Genomic DNA, 21,875 nt, shown 5'->3' with positions numbered 1-21,875 from the left:
CAGCCTGCTTAAGTACACTATATGCCTCACGGTCATCATACAGCTCAGGATAGGCACACATGGTTACAGTTGATACATTTTCAATCTGAGCAGGCACAATTTGAGCGAGTTGACATCACCTTGAAGAAACCCACTTCTGTTCACATCTTTTTACTTCATGTCAAAACACACCTGAAGATGATGCGTCACTGTCCTACAAACAGAAAAAAACTGTCCCACAAGCGATGAACCATTTTCAGTCAGAACGTTTTTGTTATTTTATTATTTTATTGTCATTGTGTCTAACATTGTGCTGTATTTCAAGTAGCTTCCCTCATCAATCTTTTCCTTGCCCGGTCCTCCAGTTTGGAGGGGCGGCCCGATCTAGGCAAGGTCTGGGTGGAGCCATATGCCTTCCACTTCTGGACAATACTCTGAACGGTCCTCAGAGGGATAGTTAAAGCCTTTGGAATCTGTTTATATCCTGCCCCTAACTTGTGCCTACTCACAACTTTATCCCGGAGCTCTTTTGAAAGCACCTTTCCAGTCATGGTGAATTCTTTGTGTTACCATTTACTAATAGGAGTGGACTCCTCAATGAACAGCTGATTTTATTCTGACGTAAAATCAAAAACACCACAATTGATGTCAGGCCAATTAACTTGGTGTGTGATCTGGAAGGTGATTGGTTATACCTGAAAATGTTTATAATGGTTATTCTGAAGGGACTCATCGCTTTTCCAACCCTGCTTTCATTTTTAATTTTTTAATTTAATTTTTCAAGATTTTGAAAAAAAAATTCACTTGAATGTTGTAAGGCAAAATGTATAAATCGCTCTGGAAATATACTGTATATATTTTTATGTATTATCATTTCAGGCTGTAAAACAAAAGAAAGCGACTATTTCAAAAGGGTATCATGACTTTCTATAGGCATTGTATAAAGCACTGAAAAACTGTGAAAATGAACTGGTATATCATAGTGTTGGGGGGGACAATACAGGGAGTTTTCTCGTCAGAACGGGCAGGTGAGGTGGGAGGGTTTAGGTTCCTAACAACTTCTTGGTTGTTTGTTGTTCCTGTTGGAAGCTCTGAGTAAAGGTGAAGCAAATTAAGGCCACGTCTGTGTCTCCTTTTTGATGGCTTTCACACTGGTGACCCTGATGTGATTTACGATAACTGGATGACATAATGATCCATGATTGGCATATTCAAGATTTCTCTGTCCACTTGGCCGGAGTCAGTATCTTCTCTAAAGTGGATTTGGTGCAAGATTACCATCAGGTACCAGTACATCCACCAGATGTGCCCAAAACAGCCGTTATCACCCCTTTTTGGACTTAAAAGGGCAGCACAAACCTTTCAGCGGTTGATGTACTGCTGTGCGGTTTGTAATTTTTGTTTATTTATTTAGACGACATCCTCGCCTCTGCAGAGGAGCATCTCTTACACCTCCGGCAGCTCTTCGAGAGGCTCAACAAACATGGACTGATTGTGAATATGGCCAATTGTCAGTTTGGTCAGTAAGCAATGGATTTCCTGGGCCATCGCATCTCACCTCAGGGAATCTGAGGCCGGCTAATGTGGCCCCAGGTGGACCAGTTAAGCTGGCTAAGCCCAGACGACGTGGTCGGCCACCTGGAACTGCCACTGCCTCGGTCCTTCGGCCCTTTTTCACTTCTGCCCAAGCAGCAACTCCTGCCTTTCCACCGGGCCAGCCTCAACGCCGACGTGGTCGTCCACCTGCCCATGCCGCTCCCTCTGCCCCTGTGACTTTGGAGCGCAGTTGTTGTGGTCGAGTTGTGAGAATAGAGGGAGTTCTCTCTTCATGAGGGACAGGTGAGGTGGGAGGAGTTCAGGTGTTAACTACTGTGATTTCCTGGTTGTTTGTTGTTCTTGTTGGAAGCTCTGACTAAAGGGGAAGCAAATCAAGGCCAGGTCTGTGTCTTCTTTTTGATGGCTTCCACAGTGTGGTTGTCAACTTTTTACTTTATGCATGTGTATAGAATACTTTATGAGAGAGTATGACTAAACAATATTTTTAGTCAACATTAAGGTAAGGAAATCAAGGCCAATACCTACTTTGAACACTTATTCCACTCATTAAAAAAAACCTTGCACATAACTGGCAGAAGTGACTGCAGAAGTTAGGCTGTGGGTAAATTCCCTGTAGCACCCCTCTTACTGCATAGCCTGTGGGTAAATAAAAACATACTCCTTGTTAGAGGACTCCCCCTCCCCTTCCCATTTTCTGTGGATTACCTTACCACTAGTTTGTTTGTAGAAAACGTGCAGCCCTGCCTTTTTTCGGTAACATTAGATGCCATGGTAATTAATTTTTACTGAATGTGATTGTCTTTTTTTTTAAACTTTAATGGAATAAAGTGACCCTTTTTTGTATTCTAATTACATAATGCCGTTCCATGTATTCCATTACTCCCCAAGCCTGCTGTTTACATGAGAAACTGATACTGTATTTTTGCATGTATATTTTGAAAGTTAACAAAAGACATGGGGTGCAGGAGAATATGGAAATTGTATAAAAGTATACACTTTCATTTAACTTTTACATTGAAGTGTTGTTTAACCTTACTTTGAGGGAGCTCATTTTCATTTTCTATCAATTTAAACATTGTATATGTTGACTACTGCAACAGTGTTGGTTGCATGATGAAATGCAATCAAAGTTGATCTAAATTACTCTAAATGCTATTTTTCAGGTTTTACATCCCCATTAGGTGAATTCTTTTGTATTGCCTTTACTTCTGGAATTGACACTGTGCTCAATTATAAAATTCAATTAATTTTTACAGTCTGTAATTGAAAATGATGGGAATGATGTGGAAACACATTTTGATTTGGTTTTGATTTACGCTGTAGTCTGTTTTTTTACCCTGTAGAGAATACCCGGGGGCTAAAACCTTCTACTAAAAGTATGAGTCAGAAAATTCCATTTATTTTACAAACCTTAAAGTCATAATACATAAGATTTGAGATACCTTGTTTCTGCGGCATAAGATGTAATTGCAGGCGAGCCTGTTCTTTCAGAGCCCTCCATCCTGTCAGATTTGCAGTCGATATTCATGTTGACTTTTTTTGCTCTTTTGTAAACTTTATTGAAACACATTCACCTCTCTACCAGTGACCAAATGAAGCTTCATGAAGCATTTTCTTTATTTTACGAGTACACAAGATGGAGCTCTCTGTTCAACAAAGGGTTGAAAGCACACTTTCTTGAATTACCATTCATTTAACCTTTTTCTTTAAACTAAAAGCGCCCTCTAGTGAGGTCAATAAATACAACTAATGCTTCATGAAGCTTCATTTGGACATAATTCAATTCAATTCAATTCAATTTCAATTCAATTTTATTCATAGTGCAATCGTAAGAAAAGTTAGTTAGGCATTTCCACACTCTATGACTTATTTAAGATTAACATAGACCCAACAATTCCCCCGTAGAGTACGCTGGCAACGAAAACCTTCCCTATAACAGGCAGGAATGAACCGACTCAGCTCTATAGAGTACGGCCATCTGTCTGCACCGGTTGGGGAGGAAAAAAAGGAGAGAGAAAGAGATAGAAAGACAAAAGACAGAGAGACAGACACACTTCCAGAGATGCAAGCAACCAAAGAGTAACAGTAATTATAATAATATCTATAGTAATGTGAATATGACTCATATGTTATGGCAGTTAATATAGTAGGAACAAGCACATCTAAAGAGAATATGAAAATGATAATAATTATGACAAACATGACCAATGATGAGTAGTGGCAATAGCAGCTACTGCACAGCGAGACATACCACTGATGGTGGTTTTATGGCTACAAATTTTATAATTTATAAGACTAGTGATAGTTTATATGAGTAATAGTAATAATAGTAGCAGGAAGCGTCATGCAGGACCACTGCAGCAGGCACCATCACGATCAGCAGAGACCTGCGAGACGACAAAGCACAAACAACTCCGGGGAAGAAGTTGAATTAGTAACGTGCATTTATGAGACATGAATGATACAGACAGAGAGGAGAGAAAGTCAGAGTATCTGAAAAAGTATTATCCCCCAGCAGACTAGGCCTATAGAACAAAATCATCTTAAAAATAACAACATAGCTGAGGGCTCTTAAGCCCTAGCTGTAAGCTTTATCAAAAAGGAAAGTTTTGAGCGTACTCTTAAATATGGGGACAGTGTCTGCCTAACATACATAACTACTCTCTACTACCAGTCTGTCCCCTAGCCTATATGTTACCCTCTTAAATCCACACACACACACACACACACACACACACACACACACACACATACTCACACACACGCACGCAAACACACACACGCACGCATGCACGCACGCACGCACGCACGCACGCACGCACGCACGCACACTCACACACACACACACAGAGGCATTCCTATTGCTCTTCAGACCTCAGAAGCTCGAAGTTCCCAAATACCGATTACAATGAAACGCAGCATAACCAGCAGTGACGAGCTTCACCAGGGCGGCACATTTGAATATAAGAATGCCGCCATAGACACGAAGATTGGAAAACTCAACAAAGAGGCAACAGGTGCTTTCATTAGTGGGTCATATGATCAATCACCATTGTTTTAACGTACTCTTTGATAGATAGGAACTTAGCAGATAATTGACTACATTGCAACATTGCTACATTGGTATGGATAATATATTTAATGTCAGAATGCATCCACTACAAAGACCCTGAAGTTGATAAAAACATTAATATGCTGACTTCTGCCACAGCATGATAAACATGGTGGGACCTGTGAAATGATGAAGCCACATTATTGCTGGCTTGAGAAAGTGAGTGCACTTGATGCGTGGAGAGGTGAGGGGGAAGGGTGGTGCCAAGTGGCCCAGCACCATTATTTAGCACTACATTACCTCCCATCTTATTCCTATTAGCAGGTACAGATGGCGCTCCTTGGGCCACTTAAAGGTGCTCACAGCTGGCAAACCTGAACTACGTCTGGATTTTAGCCATTCACATAGCAGACCAGATGGGGCGTGGGTCTATTAGTGCATGCGAGTGTACAAACATGATCATACACACACCCATGTAGGTGTATGCATGCGTTACACTGCAAACTTGTCAAGAAATGTGTAACACAGACCAAACACTGTGGGGGGTGTTATATACTTTTATATACTTTATCCTATTTTTTCAATATCAGTATGCATTGTACGGTTATTTTTTTATATAGTATTGTTAGTATTGTGCAAGTTCCCACTTAACAAGAGCTAGCTTAAAATTCAGTTCACACTGATCAAATTAACTAGCTCACATTCATAGTTGAACATTTAAAATTTTAAATGAAGCTCACAGTCCTAAAAAAATGTAATTCATTTCTTCATTTAAAAAAAATAAATGTATTTTTAAACGAGCTGCCCTGAACATTTCTTTTTCAGTTAAACCTTCTCCTGGATGCTTCAACTCCATGATCATTTCAAATTTTTGGTTGACCTTCTGATTTGTTTTTTCAGACTTGACAGGTGCAATTTTCAAAAACAATGTAACTGGTACTGTTTTGTTTATAAAACTCCTTCAAATATTCATATGAACTGGCTTCAGCGGTACCTGTAGTTGCTTCTGAAATGCCAGTTGCCCTGGCAACACCAGTATTGTGTTGAAGTCTGTTGGCCCTGCTACTGTTAACATGCATAAGCTTCCTCCCTGTCGTTAGGCTAGAGATGAACTTTTGGTTCAGGAGGTAAGGAGAAACACATATTGATGAGGGAACAGTCTTTGTCCCACACAGGGGTCGTCTCTAGATGGTTGACCCAAGATTTGCGAAACTTTTACCAGTTGGTTTATATAAAGAATTGACGATGAATGGTTAAGATTAGATTGTTGTGGTTAGGCATTGTCAACAAATGGTTAGGTAGGTAGGTCATCAGGTCACACATTTTTTGCAAGGTGTAGGTTTACAAAACAGTGTTTAAGCATTGTTAACTGTTGCAAGCGTGAACTACATTCACAGTCGTTAGTTACAAATGGATACATTCAGTTAAACGTTTACCAAAAACATGAGCATGTGCAATGAATGGCGCTCTTTTAGCATGTTCATGCACAACATTGGTGCTCTTATTGAGATACATCCCTGAAACTGAGATTAGATGTCCTTTTTGTTTTGCTGTTTACAGGGCAAAGGTCTCCCAATTGAAGAAGCTTAGGTTTTCTACTGGATCAGTTATTTTTAGCCACACACAGTACCTTACGCCAACAGTGTGCTTTAATTTCACTTCAGAGAGACCTTTGTTTAATGTCTTTCTGTCACTCCTTTTCCCTTTCTGTTGATTGTCTAGTCTACCTATTGACAAAAAAAGGCACACAGTAAATGTGAAGCACTGCAGGAATCCTTCCCTCATAAACAAATAATTTCACGATACATTGCGAGTGCTGACATTGCCTCAGTCATGCCTCCTGGGCACCAGGTTTGGCCTGTTTCTTGTCTGCCTGTGGTGCAGCTGGCCCTCCCTCCCAAGCCTGCCAAGCCACTGTCTCCAGGCAACAGGCTCAGAGGCCACCTGTCATTTTGGATCAATAGACACACCTGCGCACCCACCTGTCCACAGCATTGTCATATGGCGAGACGAGACGGTGGAAAAAACAGTTGGACTCATCCTAGGTGGTTGATGACCTGATTCAGACTGAATGGATGTGTCTGAGTATCCTGATTTAAAAAGATGTAATTGAGGTTGGCAGACCTGAGAGAGGCTTGTTTTTGACTATGAATGTTTGCTTAATAATGACTGATGCTGCATCTGTCTGCCTGTGTCTCACAGTTGATACATAAACCTTGCATTTGCAGAGATGATTGTCAGACTCCCTCATCTCTTTCTCATTTAACTATTCATCGCAGAAATCCTCCTCTGCTTTGCAGTTTCCCCACCTGCTGTTCTCCAAAAGACACTCAGAGAGACTGTTCTGATTAACCAATTTAACAATGACTGGACTCAGGAAGAAGCCTTCACTTTGTCATAACCATCAGTTCCATTTGGATTCACCCACTGGATGCCCATGGTAAGAGACTGGAAACACTTAATTTCTCATTTTAGTTTTTTATTTGGACAATGTCCCTCCCCCCAACTTCACATCAATGCCCTTTTTTGGTAAGAGGAAACGAGGCCACTTCAAAGGCTAGAATGATTGAATCAAGTTGAGAGAACGGACCCTGACAGGTATGCTACGTCATACAGTCTATGGTCCCAGCCTGCCAACTTAAAACTAACTTCACCCTGGTTCTGATGCCTTTAACGTCTGTTTATGAGCACCAGAGCCTCATAGGTTTTTAAGTGACACCTAAATGAGGCACCGAAAGGTAGATACTGTTTATTTAGGAACGGGTGCTCAACCTAAGCTGTCTATTTAACGGTTAATAGACTTATATATGTGTACTGTACATAGCAAAGCATGATGTCTCAGCCTGTATTTATTTCTTTGGTCTGAGGATCATGTTCGGCACCATAATTATTAGCATTTTCATATTCTATCACCTTAGCTGTGCTTGTTTCTACTATTCTGCTGTATTAACTGCCATAATATATAAGTATAAGTCATATTAACATTACTGTAGATATTATTATAGTTACTGTTACTTTTTGGTTGCTTGCATCTCTGGAAGTGTGTCTGTCTCTCTGTCTTTGTGTCTGTCTTTGTCTCTCTCTGTCCATCTGTCCGTCTTTTCTCTCTTTCTCCCTCCCTTCTTCCTCCCCAACCGGTGCAGACAGATGTCCGTCCTCCACAGAGCTGGGTCTGTCCGATGTTCCTGCCTGTTATAGGGAAGGTTTTCGTTGCCACCGTACTCTACGGGGGAATTGTTGGGTCGATGTAAATTATAAATAAGTCATAGAGTGTGGTCTTTACCTACTCTGTAAAGTGTCCTGAGATAACTTTTGTTATGATTTGGCACCTTAAATAAAATTGAATTGAATTGAATTAGGATGTTATATAAGACACTACGGTATATGCTAGTATAGTATATGCTTTTCATGGGATTAGAAAGTTGTATAAGTAATATTGTACTGTAGTTTCATCACTGATATTGTTGCCTGAACTTCAGCACTGAAGCCCTGCTTTATCTTACAATACTAGAATATGAATGTGGCGAGTCCTATTTAAAATCATGTTTCTTTTCAGCTATAGCTATACTGTGCTTATGTGGATGCCAGGGGTCGGTATGTATGCAGCATCCACACACACACAAACCTGAAACTGTTGCAGCTGACCCCAGTGACCATCGCCAGGATTTAATTATTTTCAACGGTCTTCATCTTAAAAGGTTTCTGAGTGTCTATATGCTAGGGTCTGTGAAAAATATTTCTAGCACATTAGGAGCACAGAGTCAAATAAAATATTTCAATCTCACCAAGGCCTGTTTTCAATTTTCTTCTTAAAACTTTTTGGAAAAGTTTGGTTTTAGTTTAGCCATTTGTTATTATTGCATGGAGTTTCCAGGAGGTTGGTTAGAAGTAGTTTAGAGACAGAACAGTGTGTTTCTATCTGTCCTGTGAATGACAACGTAATGATTTAAACTTGAACTGCAATAATATTGTACTGGTCTGGCTCTTACTGTATTGCAAAATGGATATTTGACTGACATTATTCTCCTGATATAGTGTATGTTTTAATAACTATTTAATTCACCTTGCACCATATATTATTGTGAAATGTTTCCTTGTTATCTCATTTACCGCACATGCTATCAAGGTCACCAAGTTAGTGGGCGTTTTATTATTACATAATAAAACTTGAGAACTTGTCATTGTGTGCTTCCACACAATGATGTAAGTATATACAGTACAGTATAGCAGGACTGCAATTAGTGATGTATAATGCAGTTGCCCTTTAGGAGTTGGCTGTTTCGAGTTTATACAGCCCAATTAGCAGAGTTTGCTATTTTACCTAAGGAATGTATTGAAGAGCTTTCTTCTGTGCTATAATTGTATCTACAAGCTGTTACTGGGGATGCATTGATGTAGTTCTGTACAATTTTCCAAACGTTCAATATTAATTTCAATTACACAAATTTACTTGATTAAATTGTTTTTGTTACTCCTGCAAGAATATCCCACCTGGCTTTGGAGAGTGAGAGAGAAAATAAGAAGATAAAGGTAGTGTATTTACAAGTCACGTCAGAGTCTAAGTTCAATACACTCAATTTGTATTGAAATGCTAATCTGCTTGCAGTGCAAGATTGCCAGCCTATTTTGACCTGTTTCCTACTCCCTGTCACAGTAAAAATCTGTACAAAATCAACAGACGAGGAAAACACTTAATTACCTTACTTTGTCAGTGTCAAATCTGCCCTTACTCCAAATCAGAACAATGTGAGTGGGCAGCAGAATGCATATTGGTTTGCTGAATCACTAAGACTTACTGTATGTGTGACTGTTATGTGAATTGCTGGTGAAATTTGCACCCTTACACATCCTACCCACACTCCTATAATTTAGGTCTGATTATGCCTTAATGCTTCTGTAATTTAAATATTTACTGGGCACGCCATCAACATCCACAATCCTCCACCCTTCATTTGCATTTTGATAAGGAGGCCAATAGGGCAGTGGGGTTTGGAGTGTGTCATCAGCATGTGCTCACTCAGAGCTGAAATTAGCATGGACCTTTTGGCCAACCTCCTTGCAACAGAAGTGCCTCTTTTAAATTAGCCACGTGGGGTCATGATATCCATGGGACGACAATTGTATTGTATTGTATTGTAATTGTATAAAGTACTTCCAGAATTGTGTCCGGCAGCAAGACTGTGGCAATTTTCTTTTCTGGGGGGTGGTTATTGTAAAGATTATTGACTGTAATGTTATTTCAGAAAAAAAAAAATATTTTAAAGTGCTGTCTAGGTTTAACTTTGCAATTTGTTTCTACTGCAATCTACTCATCTTAAGCCTAAAACAGCATTTAAATGTTGTTCCAATTAAAAAATGTCATTCTTGAACAAGTTCACATGTCTTCCCAATCTAGAAAACAAATACTAAGAGAATATACACACACACTGTCTTCATTGCGAGCTGTCCAGATATAGATTGTTGAAGTAAGGCTTTAACATTTGCCTTAAAGCAGCTATAATCAATATCAGTGATTGTATATTACTTTATGTAGTGTGAAAGATGTCACTAGTTCTGAAAAAGAAACTACCACTGGAGAGCAAAACCAAAGAAAGAAGGAGAGGAAATATTGCTTCTTAACATATTCCTCATATCAACTTTAAGCTGAAAGGGAGTAATCCACGATTTTCCAGCAGAGGGGTAATGACTCTCATCCAAACTGCAGGACGCAGTTCTGAGGTTCCCAAACCGGACTCTCTCCTCACCCCGGCCGCACCTAAAGATCCTGTCCATGAAAATCACAAACAGAATCGGTGAAAAGGGTCAACCATGGCAGAGGCCAACACGCACTGGGGAAGTGTTAGACTTTGTGCCAAACACTGCACTTACTTTGGTTTTAATGCTCAGATGGCTCATAGCAATGACCCGGTACCCCCTTCTACAGTACCCTTCACAGAACTCTTCGGGGAACACAGTTGTTAGCATTCTCCAAGTCCACAAAGCACATCTAGACTGGATGGGCAAATGACTCCCATGCCCCATTTTCAACAACATACCAAATAAACACGTAAATTAAATTCATAATTTCCTAAACAAGTACATTTTAACAGAAACCTAGTTCTAAATTTTCAAACCATGTAAATGAACCTGTTTTTGATATTATAATTGTAGGACCACATAGGAAGTGCTCCATGCGAGTCCTCTGTGTCTGCTTTTCTACAGGAAGGGAGCAGGAGATAAAACGTTTTTATACTTGTTTCAATATGAGAAAAGGTGTGTTTTACAACCTCAAACCCTCCTAGGGTAATTAAAACCCAGAACTTCAGGATAAAGGACCCTTTTATCCTAAATCAACGTCAAATCTGACCGCAATTCGAACTGGAGGATCGGTCTCTGTTTGGGGACAGAGGGACTAAACAACAGGACTTTTGTTTGAAAGTTTGAAAAACAGTTAAAGTTTGATGTTTCATTGCGACTGGCTGTTCAAAGATATTCTTGGAAATGTGTAACAGTATATGCATTATTTGTATCTTGTTGTGATTATGTTTATGTGTTTTCAGAAGTGCAAAGTCTCTGTTTAATTCCTGAAATATTCTGTGTATAATAATCCCCTTCACTCAGAAGGGGTATCTGTTAAAACTGCCTGCCTAAAGATTTTGGTTAAATTGGATATCAGAAAGATTAATAACGGAAAATCAACCAGAGATAGGTTAATCTTCCCTGTTAGAATTCCGGCTTATAAAGCAGTTAATTCGCTCAGAACTAGAGGGTTGGGTTATGCCAAGACCCCCCCCCCCCCCTCCCTTTCGTTCATCACTCTTCTGCTCTTCACTTCTCGCTTCACCTTCATCTTTACTTCATCTCCTCTTTCTTCTTCCCCTCTTCTGCGCTTCCTGCGTTTTGTTTCTTTTGTTCAACTTTGTTAACCAAAAGTTAGTAAGAGACGTGACTTTATATTTTGTTTTCTTACTAAAGTATTTTCGTTTATTAATATATTTTTATTGCGTGACTTTCTAAGTTTTCTACGACACGTTTTTATCTTTTATAAGTATAGTAAAACCCCTCGTGCAGTCTTTGCCATTTTGTCCGGCCGGCAAATTGCATCAAACTGTAGTTCAGAACCGGTCAGAATTTTTGTCAACACACAAACAACCTCCAGAGGCAAGCTACCTGTAGAGCTGAATCTAAGCCAGGACGGGAGCAGACAAGCCCGCCGATCCAACTGCGCAGCTGACCCAGTCTAAAGACCCAAACTCAGGTCCGCCAAACACCGGGACTAGGATCTACGAAACCTGCATCGGTACTGTAAGACGCCAGGGCGACTGTAATATCAACGGCAAAGTAAGATTGGCCTTTTAATACAACTCCTGATTGAAACGTGGTGTTAATTAAAGTCTGATCCAAGTTCTGTTGGTCGGCTAATTAGAGCCAGCTTAAGTCCGCCAGTAATATTATAAACCAGCCCCGTAGGTCTGAATCACTCTGGTCTTAAACCTTTTTATATCCACATTTAACCCTTTTCCACTTCTCTATTCAGTGTTGCACTATCCTGTATTCTCCTTGCTAGTTAGTCAAATAAATGTTTATAACTATACGTCGTTGTGAGAGTCTTCCGTTCTGTGCAGAAATTAATGGTCCCTGATAAGGCTGTGGTCCGAACTAATGCGTTCAAGACGAGACTGATAAAAATATAAACAATCAATTACTTTAAAAAATAACAGGTATTAAACCTTCACCAAAGTTTAATAAACATCCTGTGTTATTTTGGTGTGGTGCCCTACTTCGAGGTAAATTAAATCCTAAATTTTAACAAGTCGAGTTATTCATATTTAATTCGGCTACTAATATATTCTAGCCATAATAAAGGAAGGCTTAATCTCCTGCATACTTTAGTCTAATTTATACCGATTCTAGACATGTATTCCTAGTACAATTTTAAATAAACTTGTTTTTAACTCACAAGAAATCAAATACTTAAAACCAATTTTACCATAGATTTTGACAACATTTAAAAAAAACAACTCAGGTTTTTTTTAATACATAAATTAAACCATTTTTAATTTGAATCTTAACAAAGCCAAATTCACCCAAATATTACAGCTATTAATGCATTTTATCAACCCCAACACAAGGAGATCCGCCACCTAGAGGTCTGTATTGGTCTGTGCTGGTATTGGTCTGTATCGCATTGTATTGCATTGCATTGCATTGCATTGCATTGTACTGTCTACGTCATCTACGCATACGCATGCGCAGCGTCGTTTGAATTGACCGGGTTTCCCGCCACCTCGGCTCCGGAAAATATTGTTTTTAACTTAGTTTATCAATTTCATATTTGCAATCACTCGTGCCCAGCTTTTATTGTATTAATTTCTTCAACCGATCGACTGAAGCATTTAACGATCGGGCCTGTGGTTGCCTCTGATCACACCGGAGAAGTAAAACACGGAAGTCGTGACGCCGAATCGCACTAGCGAGGCGCCAATTTAAAAGCATTTCATCAACTCAGTGGGATCTAAAAACAACTGGTGAAGTGGGCTGCCTTCCCAGGAGCAAAGAAGGATCTCCCTGAACTTTCGGCTCCAGGGCTGGAATTTAATTTAATTTAACTCACCTCCCTGTGACGGTTCTGTGCCCCGGGGTATCGGATCCCAAGCACAGGCTGCGACATGATGGCTGTGTGCGAGTCCTGTCTCACCACGCTCTCAAAGCTGAGGGATAACGTCTCTGGCCTGAAGGCTGACCTCAAGGAGAAGAACAAAATCCTCCTGGAACTTTCCAATGTAGGACCTGATGACCTGATGTGTCTGGTTGTCTGCTCAGCGTCGCAGGAAGACAACGGTAGATAAAACATTTGCATACTTGTTTCGATGGGAGATAACGTGTGGTTTACAACATCAAACCCTCCTAGGGTAATAAAAAAAAACAGAACTCCAAAAGAAGGACCCCTTTTAACCTAAATCAACGTCAAATATGACCGCAATTTGAACCGGAGGACAGTCTCTGTTGGGAGACAGAGAGACTTTCAGTAATAAAATCTACAGGTATTAAACCTTCACCAAAGTTTTATAAACATCCGGTCTTATTTTAGTGTGATGCCCTACTCCGAGGTAAAATCTATCCTAAATTTTAACGAGTCGTATTAATTCATAATTAATTCAGCGACTAATATATTCTAGCCGTAATAAAAGCAGGCTTAATCTCCTACATTATTATGGTGCCGTCCGCGTGAGGCCTATCAAACCATACTGTCTGCAAGAACGGAACGATTATTGTCAGAATATCAGTGGGTATTTAACCCCTTCCCAGTGCAACTCTTTATGTTTATTTGTTGAATGTGAGTATGATTGAATACTGCGTGTGTTGTTTTATGGTAAAGCTTCACGCTAAGCCAAAACCTTTCCACGTCGCTGAACGTGAAGAGCTGCGAATGAGTAAATACTCTAGACTGTGATTGTGCAAATTTATAAACCGGTTAGGACTGTTCGCGCTGTGCAGAGGTTCTGGATAATAAATTCTGATCATATTGTTGTTGCTGCGCGATGCCAGAACAAATTAATATACAGAAATAGCCCGTTTCGTTAAGAGAACAGCTGACTCCAGGCTGCGATTGTGCAGACTATAAACCGGTTAGAACCGTTCGCGCTGTGCCGAGGTTCTGGATAATAAATTCTGATCATATTGTTGTCGCTGCGCGATGCCAGAACAAATTAATAGACAGAAATAGCCCGCTTGTTAGAGAACAGCCAAGGAAACTTCCAGTAGGAAGTGAGAGGGCGCGACTGTGCAAACCTAAGACAGCGTCCCCGGTGGCTGGCTGTCTTAAAGTTGGAACTAGGGCCCCTAATGGCCAAATGGAATAGTAAATTGTAAATCCTGGAAGTGGCTACATCTAGTGGTGACATTCGGTAATTACAACCTGGAGCAAACTTAAGCCCAGGCGATGGTGAAGCTCATTGAAATTAACGTTATAGCAACACGCTGTCATAATGCATTGTTGAACTGATGTGCTTTGTTGTGAAATTGCAATCATTGATTGAGTTTGTAAACAACACATTAATTAATAACTTTGTTTTTCTTTTATTTTTTTCTTTTAATTGTTTTTATTATTACAAAAAAAATTTTCTTATTCGTTTTAACGGTATTATTAATTTGAAGGTTGGATTTAAAATGCTCTTGTAAAACGTCTTAGGTTTAGAACCATTGCCTCCCTTATATTAGAAACTTTAGATTGCTTAAAAGTGAACCAAAATAAAAACGCTTCAACACATAGACGCACTTTAAGAAAGTGTTGTGTCAACCAAAAGAACATATTCAAATAGCAATTGCAAATACACATTTGATATTGACTCTTATCATAATACTGATTGAATTAGGGATTATCTGACATTCACCGTCACACCTTTGCTCAGGCTTTACCTGAAACGGCATTGCCTTGTGAAGCTGATGTCAGGTGGTTGAATTTGAATTTAAATTAAATTTAAATCTGAGGTTTAGGCATCAAAACCTGCCCTCCTTCAAAACAAATTAGGATCCTCAAAGCTAAACTTATTTACATACCTTGATAAAAAACATTTTTTTTGCTTTGTTCGTGACTCTTAAATAAAACTTCGACGAAATGAGTGCAAACGAAGAAAGGAACAAAAGCTCTGGCAGTTCAACGCCAATTAGCATGACAGACCCCCAGGAACACCTGGAGACAGCCTTGGGAGACCTAGCACAGGAGGTGATACCTGGTTATGTAGACACGATACGTAACACAACACCTCCTGGCCTGGAAGGAGTTCTGTCTGAACTTTCATGTAAAGCCATAACGACTCCACTGGGAGGTAAGGCCCACAAACAAATATTAGCATCCTTCGCTGTGGCGTTGCTTTACAAGCTTAAACAGGCTAACCACCTGTTAGAACAGGACAAGTGTAGACACGAGCTCCAAGTACTGGAGACCCAAGCCCTCAAAACAGAACTTGAGGAAACGAAGCAGTTTTTAGTAGAATCCGAAAAATGAGTTTCTGAGTTAAAAGACCACCGTGAGCAACCACGGGATGAATCCATAGCGGAAAGAAGCGAACTTCAGCTCAAACCGATAGATGAGAATGACGTGCTTGCTAGGCGCCTTCAGTGGCGTGAGCAACAGTGCCAGGAGTCAGTTGACCACCTCAAAAAGGTAACGGCCCATGTTGTAAACCTTGACACTCGTCACGAGAAGATTAAAAAGCAGCTGGAGTCAGCTAAGGTCAAGCTGGATACTTCTGAATTAGCTAGAGAAGCTTTACTTACACGTCAGAAAATTAGAGACGCTGACATGGAAGAGCTTCAATTTGCTGTCGAGATGGCTCGACTGCGACAGGAAAGAGCAGAGGCTGAGCTTGAAGGCCTCAAGCAAACGACAGCCTACTGGGAGCATATCGTGTATCGACAAGACCCCTTAGCTACCGCCCTTCGGGAGGAGGAGGTAGAAACCAAACCCCCTGAGATCATTCCTGAAACACCTTGGCGACACACTCTGCCACCCATAGCCTCTGTTTCATATTCTCAAGGTGGTTTGAAACCCCTCCAACAAGGTAGGCGCTCTCCCTCGCCTCAACCTGCTCCACCATCCAACGCGTATCAGTTTTGCGGTTTCATTGACCCGATGATTCGTGACGCAAATCGCGCTGGACCCAGACCAGGTGCCTCATACAACTCGTACCGTTCCCAGCTCCAGCCCCTCCTTCACGGACGGGCATAGGGTTGGCTGACCATATGAGGGGGGTTTCTCCCTCTGACCAAGACCTGGATAAGATGGCCTGCAATGTAAGCCGATTTTAGCCTAAACCAGGTGCGTACATGACATCAATTCTTTTTTCTGCGAAAATTCCCCAATGCTTCGGTAGATGACCAAATCTATCTGATTAGGGTGACGTCCGACAAACGCATCAGCAAGTTCATACAAAGACAACCTTCTCACATCAAAGGTGAATATGGTAACCTTTGTAAAGCTTTGAAGGATGAGTTCAAAGGCTATACACCCACGTCGGGCTTGACCAACGCCTTGACAGTCAAACAAGGTAGGCAAGAAACCCCTCAAGAGTATTATGAGCGTCTCCATACAGCGTACTTTGGGGCTAGAAATGACATTGAGATGGAAGAAGAATTCCACTTTAAGCAACTTTTCGTTAGGAATCTTCACCCAACAACCAGTCATCACCTTGGGATCATGGCATGCCTGGAAACCCTCAACAGTCAACAGCTACGCGATCTAGCTATGAAGCTATGAAGCTATGAAACAACAACAAACAATGGTTGACTCAAACTAGTACCCCTCGGATTTTTCGTCAAGGTAGGCCTCCCCCTAACCGGTGGAAAACCTGGCAAAACCGAGATTATAGGGATTACAACGGAAATGGGTCCCGGAAAGATGCCGCCGCAGTCCAGACGAAAAGAACAAGCAAACAGGCGAAAACAAGGCAGACAAAACCAAAGATAAGTCTAACCAACCACAGCCTGGTGAAAGAGACATTGAAAGCATTAGACGCCTCATACAGGAACTGAGTAAGGAGGAGAGGAAAAAGGTGGGACTGTTTACAGTGATTGCCAACCCTGCCTCCTCTCTGAACACTCCACCTTACCAGCCTGATGGGGTGGTAGAGGAAAAGTTGTATCAAGGTTCTGAGGAACCTCAAAATATGACCCCGCCAAGTCAGGCCCAAGTAGCCGAGGTTGCTACAACTGAATCACCAGAAAAGAAGGGTGAGGACCCAGTCCCACCCGCAGTCCTACTGGTCCAGGTAAAACCAAACGACACCCCAAATAGAGGTCACTCTGTCATTCAGGGTGACCCGCCTTTTCGACAGTTCTTAGGTGACCTGAAAAGAAAGGGGGTTGCAAAAAAGCTTTACCTGTCAACCACACTTGAAGATGAGCTTGAACACAAAGCTCTTCTGGACACAGGGGCAGATGTCACCCTAATGTCCTCTACGCTTTTCAACAAACTACAGGGAAAGGTACGGCAATCCAACAGGAACTTGACCCTACAACCTTGCTCGCTGGAGATTCAACCGTACTCATCCACAGGCGAAACTGTGACCGCAAAAGCGGCAATCCACTTCACCATTGGGCCTATGAGCCTCATCCATCCAGTGTACGTGTCTCATCTAGGGTCCATCCCTCTTCTAATCAGGTGAGGAGGCCTCTTTCCTTGACCCCTTCTCAGGGCACTGTAAACGGCTCGCAATGGCAATTCGACACTGAGTCTTTTCCCTGCCCTCCCAACCCACTGGTCTGTGCGGTCACTCAGGCCCTGACAGCGGCTCCTACTCCCGCTACGGCGCCGGCGGCTGCTCCTGTTGCACCCGAGTTCACCGACCGTGACCTTGTGTCCCTTCAATCCCTTGACCCGGCTATTAGCCGTATGCTTCTGACTGACGCTTCCGCCCACAGCGTCTCTGCCGAGGACCTTAACACGATTCCTGTTTTGTGGCACCTGTACCATGTGTGGCCGTCTCTGCGCGTCGTCATGGGACTACTCGTTCACGACTCCAAGGACCTCACTTCCTCTGCTTTCGTAGCTCCTAGCAGCCTCAGGGGGGTGATGCTAATGCACGCCCATGACTCCCCATGCGCAGGCCATAAAAGTACCAAAGCAACACGCCAAGCACACCAACAGGTCGCCTATGGGTACTACATCTTTGCTCAACCGAACAGAAAGAACAACCAGGGAGCCAGGAAACTTACTCACAAGCTTCTCCCTCACTGGGCTGGTCCTTATGTAATCACAGACAAACTCTCTACCGTGGTTTACCAGATCAAGGTTAGCAGAGGTCAGAAAGAGCCAAGGTTTAAATGGGTACATAGAAACCAGATTAGACCACACAAAAACCCCATGGGAGTTGTAGGGGACACCAACGCCTCTATTTAGGTCATAAAAAGGGATAAAAACACCTAAAGCACCAAAGGTGCCAATAGCCAGTAGGAAAAGGAGAAATCTCAGAATTATTATTAATTTTCTTTGTTTGTGGTGTGTTGTTTGCAAATTCAAAGAAAACTGATTGTAGGTTCAACGCAGAGCCACCCAATTGAAGTACTGGACACTTCAGGGAGGTAGCCGACAGACTAAATTGCATATCTAATCAGGTGTATTCTTCTCGCCAAGATGACCTGGCTGCTGACACTCCTGACGGTGGCGGCTGTTGTGGGCTCCCTTTTTGGATTGGGACTCTCCTCCGTCACCGCTTTCAGCCTGTCCACGGTAAAACGCCAAATGGGTGAATTACAGGCCGAAATTCCAGACCTCAGAGCACAGGTTAACCGACAACAGCCCCAGTTACAAGTGGTAGGACAATCATTGAAAGGAACCATCCTCGTGGGGAACACTCACAGCGAGGCCCTTAACAAGACCATCTGCGCCGTTAACTCTCTCCTGACAGTTGTTTCGGTTGATTATGCTCACAGTCAACTAGTTACCCTGCTGATTAACGACATGCTTAGAGACATAGGGTCGTCAGTGGATAGCTTAGCGATGGGTAAGATTCCCCCATACCTTATTCCCCTTTCTCTGGTGCAGAAAATTCTGGCAACCACCACAAGGGCCGTAGTCACCCCTCTTCAGGCCCTCTTAGCATACTCGCTCGGTAGCGCCGTTCCAATTTATGTCAATCCAGAACAGGGAGCGATGAGTCACAGGAGATTATTTTTGTCCAGCCCCAATCCGCCTTCTAGCAGATTACGAATAACCAAAGAAATCAGTCTAGAGATAGCTAGGTTTCTTTATTAGCGGTATGCCCCTATATTTCCTTATTCCCTTTTACCTTTACAAAATTAACACCAACGTTTAACCATGAGCTGTGCCATAACCATTTTTGCCTCCTCGGCGACAACGGGCAGAACTCCCCATCGATGACCAGCGGAGCCCTTCAACGAGGCCCTTCACGACTTCTCGAGCCGAAGGTTCCAAGTCCTTTGCTCGACAACAGGGGGGAATTGTAGGACCTCATGAGGAAGTGCTGTTTAAGGAGTTTTTGTGTCTGGTTGTCTGCTCAGCGTCGCAGGAAGACAACGGTAGATAAGACATTCGCATACTTGTTTCGATGGGAGATAAGGTGTGGTCAACCAAAGATAGTTTAATCTTAGAATTAGAATTCCGGCGTAAAAAAAGCAGTTGATTCGCTCAGAGTCAAAGGGATGGGTTAAACCGAGACATCCCCCCCTTTTTTGAGTAGAAAAGGAAGAGACTTCTGTCACCTTGCTCTCTTGACCTCTCTCTCACTCTGCAACTTCCTACTGCACCTCTGCACCTCTTCGCACCTCTGACCCCCCTCTGTTACTTCACCTTCTGCACTTATCTCTTCACTCCTCTTCGTTCCCGTAGTTCTTTTGTCTAACTTTGTTAACCCACAGTTAGCAAGAGACGTTGTTTTCTTACTTAAGTATTTTTGTTTATTAATCTTTTTTTACCGCACAACTTTATACGTTTCTACGACACGTTTTTATTTTTCCTAAGTATAGTAAAACTCCTCGTGCCGACTTTTCCCTTTTGTCCTGTCGACAAATTGCATCAAACTCTAGTTCAGAACCGGTCAGAACATTTTTGTCAAACTCGGGAGACAAGCCACCTGAAGAGCCGCAACGGGAGCAGACGAGCCTGCCGATCCAACCGCGCAGCTGACCCAGTCTACAGAACCAGAACTAAGGTCCGCCAAACACCGGGACATTTTGGTTAAACGTTGGTGACAGTTAAATTCTGATCCGAGTTCTGTTGACCGGCTAATTAGCGCCAGTTTAAGTCCGCCAGTAATATTATATGCCAGCCCCGTAGGTCTGAATCACTCTGGTCTTAAACTTTTTCATATCCACATTTAACCCTTTTCACTTGTCTATTCAGTGTTGCACTGTCCTGTATTCTCCTTGTTAGGTAGTCAAATAAATGTTTATAACTTTACGTCGTTGTGAGAGTTTTCCGTTCTGTGCAGAAAGTGTTGGTCCCTGATAAGGCTGTGGTACGAACTAACGCGTTCAAGACGAGACTGATAAAAATTTAAATAATCAATTACTTTAAATAACTAACAGGTATTAAACCTTCACCTAAGTTTAATAAACATCCTGTCTTATTTTGGTGTGGTGCCCTACTCCGAGGTAAAATTAATCCTAAATTTCAACGAGTCGTGTTAATTCATAATTAATTCATCGACTAATATATTCTAGCCATAATAAAAGCAGGCTTAATCTCCTACACCAACGTCGCCTCAGCTCAGGCGAAGTTCCTCACCGATCTTAAGGCTTCCGGCGCTGGTGACCGTACCATGACGCCTGCCGACAACACCACCCTGCCATGGACTGGCTCCATCACCACCGGATCTTTGGCACCAACACTCAACGAGTCCCGCTGGCAGCAACAGGGTGCCAGGCCCAAGTAATCGGCACCCTCCACCTCCTGCCTTCTCCCTGTGGAGTGGCAGTGCTCCACCAGGGAGAACGGAGCGGTGGCTCCTGGTCTGGTGAGCTCAACTCCACTCAAGCTGAGGTAACCCTGGTCAGTGGTGAACAGGGGCACTGGGGCTCGCCCATCTCTCCCTCCTCCGCCTCCGGACCTACCACTGGATAACAGGTTTGACGTCCTAAGCGGGCAGGATTTCCTCCCGCTCGGTGCTCCAGCTCGTCTCCGGGATCCGCCCACACCAACCCCCCCGCTCCAGGCAGTGCATTCCCCCCATGCTGGTTGTCGGAACCTCGATGGTCAGGCACGTGAGGGTGCGCTGCGGCCAGACTTTCTGCTACCCTGGAGCCGTCAGGGATGTTGAGTGCTCCGCCCTCCAGCTGTGTTCACAACACAGGTCGGCCTCCACGCTGGTGCTGCAAGCCGGCACCAACGACTTAAAGAAACGCCAGTCTGAGGTCCTCTCCGGCCCGCTTCCCCCGCCCCGTTTTGGTGACGTCATGTACAGCCGCCTCCGCTAGCTGCACCTGTCGCTTAAAGGATACTGCCTGGGGAAGAGCATTTCATTTGTGGACAACTTCATGGCCTTTTTTTAGAAGACCCAAGCTTTTTAGACACGACGGCCTGCACCCTAACCAGGAAGGGTCAAGACTTTTATCTGCAAACATTGACCTGACTATCGAGTCCTGCACCTCCACCACCTCCTGACAAAAACCCAGTGTTGGGATCAGGATGCAGAGTCACAGTTTAACACACCTCTCTGCGCTGCCCTTACCACAAACGCACAGCAAGCATAGCTGCAGTCTTACACAACTCTCCACGCGCTCTGTGGATCACTTTACAGCTCAGTATCCCATACAAACGCTGTGTGCCTCACGATCATCTACATTGATT

Source organism: Echiichthys vipera, assembly GCF_963691815.1.
Source record: "Echiichthys vipera genome assembly, chromosome: 10".
Classification (NCBI taxonomy): Eukaryota; Metazoa; Chordata; class Actinopteri; order Perciformes; family Trachinidae; genus Echiichthys; species Echiichthys vipera.
This window is presented reverse-complemented; position numbering follows the sequence as displayed.